General features: G+C 43.1%; 1 protein-coding gene across 2 annotated transcripts in view; it reads left to right on the top strand.

Annotated features, from left to right (window-relative positions):
- The window catches only part of PLEKHM3 (pleckstrin homology domain containing M3), a 191,312-nt gene that overhangs the window by 26,319 nt on the left and 150,496 nt on the right, over nt 1-14,497 (top strand). The gene's annotated exons all lie outside the window — the stretch shown is intronic.

Genomic DNA, 14,497 nt, shown 5'->3' with positions numbered 1-14,497 from the left:
CGTGTGATACCGCTTATTCACATCAGTAGGTGTTTATCAGATCATACATTGGGCGTAGCCCTGTACTGTGAAGACACAGTCCCTGCCCCAAAGCACTTCTCACTTAGCTGAGAGGACCAGACACCTTCAAAGACTCAGGAAGGCACCTGGTCTTGAGAGACAGGAGATGCTCAACTGAAATGTCTGGAAAGGAACTTTTGTTTTACTCGATATCGTTGGGATATCTTTTTTGGGGGGTGGGGGCGCATACCTGTGGCACATGGAGGTTTCCAGGCTAGGGGTCCATTCTGAGCTATAGCCACTGGCCTACACCACAGCCACAGCACCTCGGGATTTGGTTGAGTCTGCAACCTACACCACAGCTTACAACAATGCCAGATCCTTAACCCACTGAGCGAGGCCAGAGATTGAACCTGCATCCTCATGGGTGCTAGTTGAGCTCACTAACTGCTGAGCCACAAGGGGAACTTCCATGGGATATATATATATTTTTTATGAGTGAGTGACAGTGATTGTAAGAGGATAGAGGAAGCAGAAGACACTCTGGGCTGGGCTTGCTAGGAGGGGCTTGTGAGGCATCATGGAACTTGAGTTGGACCTTGAAGGACACAAAGTTACAGAAAGAGAGTCACAGAGGACACGTGGTCAGGATTATGGTGTGGACTCAGGTAGGGAGAACCGAGAGAGAGGAGAGTGGGCTGACCCTTGACCAAAGGGTCCCGTGGCAGTAGTGGGAGGAAAAATTTGGAGAGGTTGGGGAACCTCATGGTGAAGGGCCCTAGACTTCTCTTTTCCTCGTACTTTACACGCACACATGTGCATAAATAAGTACTCGTGTACTTACCGTGAACTTCCTCCTCTGTGAGACACGACAAACAATTTCTCCAGTTCCTCCAATGTTTTCCTTCTCAATAACCTCATGTATGCATGCTCTCCGCTTTTATTACTGACAATTCTTCCATCACCCTGCTTACCTCTTCATTTAGAGGGCTTCTGCTCAGTTAACTGGGGAGACTGTTTTGTGTACGTGGGTGCTATTTTAGTGTTCATTCAGTCTCTGTCATTGCTTGCTATTCCATTGATTCATTTTAATTATATTTTACTTACCTATTTTATATTACATTTTAATAAACTTTCATTTGTAAATGTTAACTTAAGGCAAGGGTATCGTTTTGTACGTCCATGAAGGAAATGCAATGTTCTTGTCTATGAGGTGCAGCATTATTTTCCCATCCAGTTCAGATCTATCCTTTTAAAATATCTTTTTTTCCCCACTCAGATGTATGACTTGTGATTCCTTATCTTTTCTCCAAGACTTTCACTAATCCTCTGTGACATCTAGCCAAGGGAGTGAACATTATATATAAAGCACAGGGCTTGGTAACTGATTAGATATTAGGAGATAAACAGGTTGCTGTGTCCCCGTTACCTAGCAGGAGAACTTTGCCTTGGGCTCATGTACAAACAGTTGTCCTCATTGATTAGCAAACAACCTCAATCCTTTTTTGATTTCTTGGCATTCACAAGAAAGATTTTTTTTTACATCACTAAATCAAAAAAAAAGGGGGGGGATTTCCCTGGTGGCTCAGTGAGTTAAGGATCTGGCATTGTCACTGTTGTGGCCCAGGTTTGAACCCTGGCCCTGGGTCTTCCTCATGCCACGGGTGCAGCCAAGAAAAAAGAATCACAGAACTACTGTAACCATTCTAAATCTCTGGCATAACCTAAGTTAAGAGAATGTTGTAGGAATTCCCACTGTAGCACAGCGGGTTAAGGGTCTGGCGTTGTCTCTGCAGTGGCTCAGGTCACTGCTGAAGTATGAGTGCCCAGCCCTGCACAGTGGGTTAAGGATTCAGAGTTGCCGCAGCTGTGGTGTAGGTTGCAGCTGCAGCTTGGATTTCATCCTTGGCCAAGTAACTTCCATATGCTTCAGGTGCAGCCAAAAAAACCCCCCAAAACAAAAAAGGATATTGTAATTCCAATTTTATTTTTCCTATCCTGTTTGTATTGTAAATGTAAGAACTGGCCTTCCTCAGGTTCTCTAAAGGAAACTGAAGAGAACCAACCTTCCTTCAGTTCTCTTTTGAGGATGTGGCAGTTCATGATTGTTACTTTTTAATTCTCAATTAAAAAAAAAAAACTGGGGGCTGTGCCCACAGCATGCAGAAATTCCCAGGCCAGGGATCAAACCTGTGCTACAGCAACAACCGCAGCCACAGCTGTGACAATGCTGGTTCCCTTTACCAGGGAACTCCTTAAAAATCTTAATTTTAAAAAAGTTAAATATTATGTTGAAATATAAGTACTGAATGGTGTATTGAAAAATCAACTGTAACAGATGGTCTTGGCAGGTATTGCTATAGTAACTACCTGGGCGCCTGTGGGTCATCCATGGGATATACATCCTCTCAGGAATTAATAAAGTTGGGCAAATGGTCTGCCAGGTTTCTGACACCTTTTCTGTGTGACATACTCTGGAGAGCAGGAGAGCAGTGTTCTCTCTTATGCTCACTAGGTGAGGGGCACGGGTAAGCAGGGCCCCCTAGCCCCTCATTCTTGGACTAGGGGCGGAGAGGAGTTCTAGATCCTTACCCACCCCACCAGCTGTAATTCTCACAGCATTTGGGTGGGGCGTGTGCCAACACCCAGGTGCATACGGGTCAAAATCAGCCAAGATCTTTAGTGATGTTTACTTTAAAATCTTGGGAAGCAGCCATCCAAACTGAAGAAGGGCTTGTTGCTTCTCCTGAAGGAATAGGCCAAAAGCAGAGGGAGGCAGTGTAGTATCTAGGTCAGAGCTGGAGCTGAGGACCCAGGAGATGTGGGGTGAGGCCAGACCTCTTCCTTGAGCTTCAGGCTCATGTATCTGACCGCCTGGTGAACGCCTCTGCTGGAATGGCCCACGGTAACTTCGTATTTAGGTCCAAAAGGGGCCTGTTACCCTCTCATCCTCAATGCCAGCTATCCTGACTTTTTTTTTTTGGGGGGGGTCTTTTTGCCTTTTCTAGGGCCGCTCCCGCGGCATATGGAGGTTCCCAGGCTAGGGGTCTAACTGGAGCTGTAGCCACCAGCCTATGCCAGAGCCACAGCAATGCGGGATCCGAGCCACGTCTGCAACCTATACCACAGCTCACGGCAACGCCAGGGATCAAACCTGCAACCCCATGGTTCCCAGTGAGATTCGTTAACCACTGCGCCACAGTGGGAACTCCTGTCCTGAAAATTAACGAGGGTCACTGAGAGGCTGAGGACTCCTCAGAAGAAAATAAAATTTAGTCACATGGGTCTTCCTTTAAGGAGGCAACTTGGTTGTGTGTCTAGCCCCGTCACTCTCTTACTTATGGCTTTATTACTGCACTGCAGTCTTATGTTTTCTCCAGTTGATGTTTATTTTTCTCTAGATCCTTTTCTGAGCTCACCCGAGTAGCTTGAAGACTTACCAGGAGTGTTTCTTCTCCTCCTCAACCACCCCTCCTCTTCTCTGCCCCTCTCATTGCCTCTCTTTCCTTCCTTGACATCAAGCCCAAGGCTCTTCTGCATTAGGTGGGGCCTCTGTGGCTTCTGCCTCGTTTGGCGATGATTAACTGAGCTTTTGAGCCTTGCTGAGGATAAAGGCGGCTTTGGATATAAAGCAAATGAGATTTTGGCATATTGAGGGCAGTGGGTAGCTGGGGTATAGTAAGAGCTATTTGGCTGATGGCTGAAGAGGGCCTTCTAGTCATACAAGGTATTGATTAAAAAATGACTCTAGGGTGTTCCCATCGTGGCTCATTGGTGATGAACCCGTCTAGAATCCACGAGGACGTGAGTTTGATACCTGGCCTCACTCAGTGGGTTAAGGAACTGGGATTGCTGTGATATAGGTTGCAGATGCAGCTCAGATCCAGCGTTGCAATAGCTGTGGTGTAGGTCAGTAGCTATAGCTCTGATTCGACCCCTAGCCTGGGAACCTCTGTATGCCAGGGGGTAGGGCACTAAAAAGTGAAAAAAAAAAAAAAGACTCTAAAACTAGACTGCTAGAGTTTCAATCTTTGTCTCGGTACTTACTAGCTGTGTAACGTAGGGCAATTTTCCTAATCTCTCTGAGCCTTAATTTTTTTTTGGGGGGGAAGTATAGGATAAGAGTAGTACTTACCTTAGTATCTTGTGAGCATTAAATGTGTTAAAAGATCTAAAGTGCTTCCTAGAACCATGTTTGGCCCATAGTAAATACTTAATGAATGTTTTAAACATTTAATAATATTATTATTACTATTATTAATTGAATTGGAAACTCCTCAGTAAGAATCACCGTGATGCTACCAATCCCTCGAGTTTTCCCTGGCACAGTTTCATAAAATGGCCTCACAATAAGTATTTCTCGACTGAGCCTTCCCATGTCGTATTTTCGCCTAGCTATTAACGGATTTGTTAATGAGAAATATATCATCCATTCCCTCTCTCATGCTGATTTGTCACCAACTGTTCACTGTCTTCCACACCAGAGTCTATGGTCACCGAGGAAGGGCTTGTTTCTTATGCATTGCTTTATCCTCAGTACTTAATATAGTGTTCTGAATATAATATGTGGTCAAAACACTTTTTTTTTTTACATGTGAGATGAATGTAACTGATAAAAATCAAGCCGATAAAGTAAAAACATTAACTTCTTTAGCTGGTGTATGTCTTTCTAGAAAAAGAACAACGCCACCCTCTTTGCTGAAGGCCTTGACTCATCTAGCATCTCTTACCTTGCACCTCTTCTCTGAAGTTCTTTAGCAGCAGTGAAAAATGAAGGTTTGCTTTTATCTCCAAGGTTGCTGTGCACTATCCTTGTGATAAGAGAGAGTCAAACAGATATGGCTTATAAAGAAGCCCCTAGTGTTGGAAGAAGGGTGCCCTGGCCTTGGAGGAGTCTCCAGATCCCATCTCAGACTCAGGGTCCCAGAGGCACAGTCATGACGACCCTTTGTAGAGGAATCTGAGTGGTGTTTGGTGAGCACAGAGCCAGAAGATAATGTGGTTTGTCTTTAGTCTTTCTGAAGTTGGCGGTCATTTGAGGTTAATTGTGCATCACTCCTCAACTTTTCCCCATTCCCTCATACTGCTTTTTATAAAGACTCTTCCTTTGGATTTGACGATCACATCTTTCCTAGGGTCTTGGTGTCTGAGAACAGAATATATCAAACAAATTGACAGCCTACTTGTTACTGTCAAAGCCAACATTCGAGCCCCTGGTGTGTTCATCCTTAGGGTAAACGAGAGAGCCCAAATGGAAAGTGAAGGAAAAAACAATAAAAGCAGCAAACACGGACTTTGTTCACTGTGACTGTTTTCAGTGCTATGCAGGTGGTAGCTTCTTTAAATCATGTAACACTCCTGTGATATAGGCATTCTTATTGGCCCCATTTTAAGGATGATGAAACTGAGGAACAGAGAGCTTAAGTCATGTGCTTAAAGTTCCCCAGCTAGTAATGACTGGATCCTCAACTTGTACCCAGGCACTCTTCCTTCAGAGCCCATGCTCTTAACCACTAAGCTGGAGCTGGACCCCGGCTCTGGAAGCCAGTAGTTCTCAGTCTCCAGAAGCCTTCACTTTGAAAGCCTTGCTGGCAGTCAGTCCCTGTGGGGGTAAAAGATGGGAAGTGATGTGGAAGAAACAGACCTGGATAATGTTCTTCAAGTAAAACTGACCCCTTAGGGGATCACTGGTTGGGAAAGACTGAGACATACCAAAGCAGTCCAGCTAAGCAAGGATTGTTTCCTGAATTTAACATATTTACTGTGTGAACAGTGCAGAGCTAGTCACCGTCCTTTAGGGGACCCAGGCGTCTGCAAAACAAGGACTGTGACTTTGCCTTTCAAACTCTTAAACGTTAGCTATACAGAAAAGCTTAAGTGGACTGACCCCCTGGGTTTCTAACCCTGGAAAGAGGGCTTTGGAGTTTTGCCCCATCTTTGGCTGCCTTTTTCGGTCTTGCTCAGAAGCCTGTGAATGCATTCGAGAGATTTTACTGCCTTGGGCAGAGGCTGACCTAGGACAGGCTGTGCTAAGTGAATAAACCGCCAGTGGGTCCTACTAGGTGGATGGAGTGTGGCTTGACTCCAACCTGGTTAAGACTACCTGCATTGGAGTTCCCGTCGTGGCACAGTGGTTAACGAATCCGACTAGGAACCATGAGATTGGGGGTCCGGTCCCTGCCCTTGCTCAGTGGGTTAACGATCCGGCGTTGCCGTGAGCTGTGGTGTAGGTTGCAGACATGGCTCGGATCCCGAGTTGCTGTGGTTCTGGCGTAGGCCAGTGGCTACAGCTCTGATTCGACCCCTAGTCTGGGAACCTCCATATGCCGAGGGAGTGGCCGTAGAAAAGGCAAAAAGACAAAAAAAAAAAAAGACTACCTGCATTACCTGAGGATGGGATAGTGATGTCAGAAGGGCTAAGTCATAAACCGATGGGAAGGAGTAGATCTAAGAACAGAAGCGGTTTTTTTTTCAGTTTTGATGAAATTTTGTTTTTTGTTTTTGTCTTTTTGAGGGCTGCACCTGTGGCATGTGGAGGTTTCCAGGCTAGGGGTCCAATTGGAGCTGTAGCCTCCGGCCCACATCATAGCTACAACGTCCGTGACCTACATCACAGCTCACGGCAACACCGGATCTCTAACCCACTGAGTGAGGCCAGGGATCGACCCTGCAACCTCATGGTTCCTTATCAGATTCCTTTCTGCTGCACCAGGAAGGGAACTCTGGTTTTGATGAAGTTTAATTGACAAAATTGTAAATTTTAGGTGTATACCATGATGATTTGATATACATACACATTATGAATGAATGTATCCGTTAATTAACACATCCGTCACCTGACATCACAAGCAATTATTTCTAAAGAACCTCAGGGTAGGTGGTAGAGACCAAAGCTTCCTCGGGGTCAGCTCCTTTCTAACCGCCATCCCAGTGTCTGCCAGGCCCTGGGCAGCAATAGCAAGATGTGACTGGGCACTTGCCCTGAGGGAAGGCCCTGACCCCCACCCAGGCTGGCCCATTTTTAGTCCTACCGCTGATCTTAGTTGTATACAGACATGCTCCTGACTAGTATGTTTTAACCCTTTACCCCTTTGGCCCCAGTGTCATCCTGTTCACTGAGGAATGATACAGCCATTGGCACCAGGGAATTTCCTGTGGGGTAAAGATAGGGTCCTGACACCATGAAATTACAATCCAAATTTAAACATGCCAAGGTAAGGACATAAAAAGTCATATAACCTGTGGACACTAGATATGTTATTGATATGAAAAACAGGTGTATACATACAAACTAACATACTCTTACCCTCTAAGTGTATACATATAGTACAGGAAGGTGAGGATGTATGGAAAGAACACTCAGGAGTTCCCGTCGTGGCTCAGCGGAAATGAATCTGACCAGCATCCATGAGGACACAGGTTCGATCCCTGGCCTCACTCGGTACGTTGAGGATCCTGCATTGCTGTGGCGGTGGTGTGGGCTGGCAGGTACAGCTCTGATTTGACCCCTAGCCTGGGAACCTCCATATACTTTGGGTGCCACCCTAAAAAAGAAAAAAAAAAAACCCAAAACTAAAAAAACACTCAACTAGGACTTGAAAGTGTTTTATCCCCGCTCTATGCCCACCTTGTAGGTTTATAAAAATCACTTGTATTTTGCCTTTGAAGCAGATTAAATTATCTCTTTTTTAATCTTTCCCAATTCTAGAATGGTGTTATTCCAGGATGTATTTGAACTGACCTTGGTCATGTGGGAGCTAATTACTGTAGTCAGGTTGGTAGTGGAAGGTCGTGATTGAAATATAGGTGTGGTTGAAATTATTTAACACAGAAGGATTTCTGTGTGCCTTGTTACTCCTGATGAACTGCTGTTGCAATTTTTTAAATGAAAAAAAATTTGAAAGAAAACCTTGGCATTAGCTGTGGAGCTCTGACACTCAACAGATTGGCCAAATCTGACTGACTTTGCCCTCCCTGTGTTCACGTTTTCATCTGCTTGGCAGTGGTCAGCTGGGCATTTGTTTTAGTCAGTTTCACCCTCTGGTGACCTTGTACCCTCCATTCCCTTGCCTGTATTATCTTACACTAAGTACTTTAGGAGGTCTCAAGCAGAAATTTTTTTTTCGGGCTAGAAAAAACATAGCAATATGGTTTATTTCTCCTTTTTTTTTTTTTTTTTTTTGGCTGTGTCCATGCCATGTGGAAGTTCCCAGGCCGGGGAGCAAACCCAAGCTGCTGCAGTGACAACACTAGATCCTTAACCTGCTGTGCCACAGGAGAACTCCTTTTTATCCTGAGTTTTATGTTATTCTGTTTCAATTTTCTTTTCCCCCATTTTTTCACTTGTTTAAAAAAAAAAAAAAAGCCGAATTTGGGACTTACACGAAAATGACTGCTTTTTCAATTATGATGTTTCTCAAAAGACTTGGAGCCAGGAGAGGTAGGAATATTCCTGCAGGCTTAGAAAGAGTGAGGTCATCAGGACATGGTCTCTTACTGAATTTATGATTCACCCTTCAGCAAGATTAGTCAGTACAAAGAAGTTGCTAAAATAGGTCACAGAAAGTTGATTTTATATGGTTGTATGGTTTCCATTGGTTGCATTTTTCGGAAACCCAACATGCCTCATCGCCAGCCCGCATCCTGATTCCTAACACATCTATATGGGAACTCTGAAAATGAAGTGTCTAACATTTTTGGTGGTTGTTCTGCTCGTGAATTTTGTCTTTCTTGGACAAGGAGAACTATAGTCACTAATTTCATAAACTGCCTGAGTTACCTTCTTAAAATACAAATCTTTTCATGCTCCTCTGTTCTCAAAAATGAATCATGGCTCCCCATTCTTTACAAAAATCAAGTGTAAATTCTCTAAAGCATCCAGATATATTTCCAGGCTTATCACCTGCACCTTTCCTCACCCCAAATGTGGGCTGGTTTTGAATGTACCATGTGTGTTCCAACTTCTGGGCCTTTATTCACGATGTCGCTTCAACCAGAATACTTCCCTGCCTTCTTCATTTTTCACAATCTTTCCATTATCTTTCAGGGACCAATTCAAATGCCATATCATCCCTGAGATCCTTCCCTATTTTTCTATTATTTTAAAATTAAAGTATAGGTGACATTAATTTCTGTATACAACATAGTGATTTGCTATTCTTATAGATTATATTCCATATACAGTTTTAATAAAATAATAAAATATTGCACTCTATTCCCCGTGTTGTGCATCACATCCTTGTAACTTATTTATTTTATACCTGGTATTTTGTACCTCCTAATCCCTTTCACCTATCTTGCACCTCCCTCGACCACTCTCCCCTCCATTAACCACTAGTTTGTTCTCTGTGGTTTTAAATTTTTTTTATTAAAGCATAGTTGATTTACAGTGTTGTGCCAATTTCTGCCATACAGAAAAGTGACCCAGTCATACATATATATACATTCACTTTCTTATTTTTTTAACTTTTATTTTATGTTTCCACAGCATATTTTATTCTGCCGTGCATTATAGGTAATTGCTTGTACATTCATCTCCCACAGTAGGTTGGCAGTTCTTTGATGAAATGCACTGTACTGTAGAAAACTCTTTCAAATCAGGTATGGGCATGTGTGAGGTGTTTGGTTGAATTCTATGTATTGATGCTTGGAAAATCAGGACAGTACAGTTTTTTTTGTTTGTTTCCAAAATGGGAATGGCTTCTCTCTTGTTTTTCTGTACCTAAAGCTTGAGTCAAGATAATGAAGTTTATTATTATTAATACTCTCAATAGAACTGTCATTTAATGAGAGTTAAATTTATGCCCAGGTCTGTGTTAAGAAATATTCATCCATTATCTTGTTTAATATTCACAGTAGTTTAATATGATGCATAATATTGTCCTGATTATACAAAGGAGGAAGCTGAGCCCTAGAGAAGTTGACCTGACTCAAGGCCACCTGGCTAGTGTATGGTGGGGCTGGGATCCCAAGCCAGGCTCCACTCTGGGTCCCACACGTAACCACTCTGTAATACTGCCTCTCACGTCTGAGGAAGCTTAAGACTCATTCCCTCCACCACAAATAAAACACAGTGGGATCGAGACTAAAAGTCTAGAGGTTGGAGTTCCACTCTCAACTTGCACACTTTGTGGTATAACCTTGGCCAAGTCATTTTGTTTCCTGGAACCTCTTTCCAAATCTGTTAAATCAGTTAGAATGCTTTTAGAAGCAAGTAATAGAATATTCAGCTGAAAGTGGCATGAACAGTAAGGCCATTTATCATTTTATTTTTGTATCTATTTAACAGACAGCTATTGAACACTTAGTGAATAGCAAACACTGTACTCAAAAAACACTTAAGGACACCTACTCCAGGATGGCCTCAGGATCATCAAGGATCCAGACACTTTCCATCTTTTTTGCACTGCTCTCCTCAGTATGCTGGTGTTGTCTCTTCTCCCCATTGATGCAAGATGGCTGCAGCAGCCCCAAGGATATATATCCCCAGCCAAAGTCAGGAAGGAAAAGCAGGGCAGCTTCTCTGGGTCTCTTCCTAGAGGGCCCCACTAGCACCCCCACCCCCGGTAGTCAGAACTGCTTTGCATACCTACCCCTAAAACAACCTTTGGTAGAAGAAAATGGGGTTGCTGTTTGGATTAAATAAATCCTGGTTCTTACTGTGGGGCAGGCATCTCCTCTGAACATATATACCACACCTGAGCAAAATAAGGGTTCTGTTGGTAAAGAAGGAGAGACATCTAACAGGATCAGTGGGCACCTGACAGTTTCGATATCAGATAGGGCTGGACTGAAGAGATTTCTAGTCCCTTCAGGCTCTAAGTTTTATGATTCTGTGTTACCCAAAGATATAGCAATAGAATGTCACCTATGTTAAAATCCGGTGGCCCAGTATGGGAGATTCTTTTATACTTATTTTCTATAGATTAACAAAACAGAATGAAAACCTTACTATGGCAGAGAATGAGCATTGCTTCAAAGTTGAGGTTTGGAAATGTTTTCTGAGTCAAAAAGTTCTGTCAACACCAGAGAGGACCCTTGTCACAGACGGTAGGAAACCTCTGAATTTAAGAGGTTGGATCTCTGATCTCCTGGTCAAGTTCACACTTGAGAAGTGAAATTGACCAGGTCTGTATTGACTTAAGTGCTATCACTGTTGCTCATGGTGCAAAGAACTTATAAGGAAAGGATCCCCAGTTGGTGTGTCTAGCTAATAGCTAGATAGGGTTACGGGTCTGTTTCTTCTAAAACCTCCACAGAGTATATGTCTTTTCCCCTAGGTTTACGAAGGAAAAAGAAATGAGATGTTCTCTTTTACCCATAAAGATCTCCAGAATAGTTCACAGAAGAGATATGACTTGAGCCTAGTTAATTTCTACTAGAACAAGTTTAATAGGCATCTGTGAGCACTACAGTGGCCAGTGCTGTGTGAGGGCCTGTATACCTATGTATTTATTTATTTATTTTTCTTTTCTTTTTATTGAAGTATAGTTGATTTACAATGTGTTAGTTTCAAGTGTACAGCAGAGTGATTCAATTATACATATATGCATCTATTCTTTTTCAAATTCTTTTCCCTCATAGGTTATTACAAAATGTTGAGTCTAGTTCCCTGTGCTATGCAGTAGGTCCTTGTTATCTATTTTATATGTAGAAGTGTATCTCTGTTAATCCTAAACTTCTAATTTATCCCTCCCTCCCCCTTTCCTCTTTGGTAACCATACATTTGTTTTCTGTGTCTGTGGTTATATTTCTGTTTTGTAAATAAGTTCATTTGTATCTTTTTTTTTCTTTTAGATTCCTCATGTAGGTGATATCATATGATATTTGTCTTTCTCTGTCTGGCTTACTTTACTTAGTATGATAATCTCTATGTTCATCCATGATGCTGCAAATGGCATTATTTTATTCTTTTTTATGGCTGAGTAATATTCCATTGTGTATACGTACTATATCTTTAAAAATAAACTTTATTGGAGTATAGTTGTGTTAGTTTTGGGTGTACAGCAAAGTAAATCAGTTACACATATATCTGTTCTTTTTCAGATTCTTTTCCCATATACGTTATTACATAGTATTGAGTACATTGCCATGTGCTATACAATAGATACTCATTACCTCTCTATTTTACATATAGTAGTGTGAACCACATCTTTTTTTATACATTCATCTGTTGGTGGACATTCAAGTTGTTTCCATGTCTTGGCTGTTGTAAATAGTGCTGCTATGAATATTGGGGTGCATGTATCTTTTTTTTTTTGTCTTTTTGTCCTTCTAGGGCCGCACCCTCGGCATATGGAGGTTCCCGGGCTAGGGGTCCAATCAGAGCTACAGCTGTCGGCCTACGCCACAGCCACAGCAACATCAGATCCGAGCTGTATCTGTGAGCTACACCACAGCTCATGGCAACGCCGGATCCTTAACCCGCTGAGTGAGGCCAGGGATCGACCTTGCAACCTCATGATTCCTAGTCAGATTCATTTCTGCTGTGCCACAATGGGAATTCCTATTTGTAGACTTTTTGATGATGGCCATTCTGACTGGTGTGGGGTGATACCTCATAGTAGTTTTTGATTTGCATTTCTTTGATGATTAATGATGTTGCACATCTTTTCATGTGCCTTTTGGCACCATATTTAAAACGTACAAGACATAGCTGCTCTTTGGTTCCTGTGGCGTCATTCCCTTCATGTTCTTTGCTATGAACATTTGTGTCATAGCATTTGTGATGACTGATGTGCATCCTGTTAATTTCACTTCTCCCTTGTGCCTCTTATGAGAACAAAGACCTAAAAGTAGTCAGTTTCCCCCACCTCGTCTCTGGCTTAAACATGGTTGAATACTGTAACATGAAACAAATACATTTGGAAAATTGTGTCTTGTTAACTGGGAATGTAAAGAAAAGAGACTTGATTGTGATCTAGAACATCAGAGAGGTCTTCACTGAGGAAAGGACGTTCTAGCTGAGCACTGAGGGTTGAGCAGAAAGCCGAGGTGGGGATGAATACAGCCTGTGTGTGGGTTGACCAGACGCTAAGCCGGAACACAATTGCATCTTGGAGAGGGGTGGGCTGAGAGTATGGACTTTTTTAAATGGATTTTCCAAAGCTAGAAAGATCAAATTAACATGATATATTTGGCAAGAAGCACTTGAAAATGTCTTAAAATCAAAATTGAGAGGATATTTTTTTTGGCCATGCCCACAGCATGTGGAAGGCCCTGGGCCAGGCCCTGTACTTGCACCACTGCTGTGACCTGGGCCGCTGCAGTGACACTGCTGGATCCTTAACCCTCTGCACCACAAGAGAACTCCTGAAAGGATAGTCTAGAAGTTGGCAGGGGTGAAGCGTAGTGGGGGGCAGGTAGCAGGGGGCCTCCTTTCCTATAGCTTTTGTGTCCATGTAAAGGGGTATCAGTTAGAACAACACTCAGCCTCCCTCCCTTTGCACACTCCACTCCTGGGGAGAAGTAACTTACAGGCAGCTTTGAGAGAGGAACCAGCCATGTGTAACTCAGCCTCTCACAGGAAGTGCTAATTCTGGTCTGCTCCTCTAGACCTGCTCCACCACCCATCAGCCTATCATAGGTGACTTATAGGTGAGCCGGTGCTGCTGGTAACTCATAGGTAAGTCTTTGTATCTCTAGGGTTCAGTTTATTGCTGTACATCTAAGCCGTGTCCTCCAGCTGGCTTGTGTTCTGATCTCTATGTGTACTACCCTTATCAATCACAGTTGGTTTAAAACTTGGGTGAAGAAAAGGGATGCTGTTTATTGGGTTCCTTCTGGCCCTAACAGTACGTGGAGGGGATTGGTGGATGGAAACTAGAGGGCTCTGCCGGGTGTCATGATGCGAGGTGATGAGGGCTCAAATTAGGATGACTGTGGCAAAAGAGAAAGTGGGACTTGTGAAAAGAGAAGGAAGGGCTCTGATGGGCTATAAACTGTTGACAGGATCTGATTCATTTGGTGTTTCCACAGATTCTAGCGTAGTCCTTTATGCCCACATTCAACAAATACTCATGGAGCCAGCCACTGGGAATATGGGGGTGAGAGGAGTGGGAGTTCTTTGAAAGAAAGCAAGGTGGTAAATAGAGGTGGCATGAGAGGGAGCCCTTTAACCGAGGTGCTGAGGGATGGCCTCACTGGGATGACATCTTTGAGGTGAAACACTGAAGGAGACAGATAAGTTAGTGGAGCTGCGAGATGTGCCAAACAGAGGATACAGCAACTTCAGCGTCCTTGAGGCTAGAAAGTGCTTGGCTTGTTCAAAAAACATATGAGAAGCTTTTGGCTGGAATGAGGGAAGAAATGTGAGATGGTATGAGATGAGGTCAGAGCAATAATCCCAGGTTGTATGGGACAGGAAATAGAGGCACTGGAGGAATTCAGAATCTGAAGGAAGGAGACACACTGAGCCATAGGAGACTTAGGTTCAAGGGAATAAGTTTGAATAGACACAACAAACCTTAGGATATTAGAAGACACGAGGAAAAGAGAT

Source organism: Phacochoerus africanus, chromosome 3, assembly GCF_016906955.1.
Source record: "Phacochoerus africanus isolate WHEZ1 chromosome 3, ROS_Pafr_v1, whole genome shotgun sequence".
NCBI lineage: Eukaryota > Metazoa > Chordata > Mammalia > Artiodactyla > Suidae > Phacochoerus > Phacochoerus africanus.
Note: the sequence above shows the minus strand (reverse complement) of the source record. Positions and strands in the feature narration are given on the sequence as shown.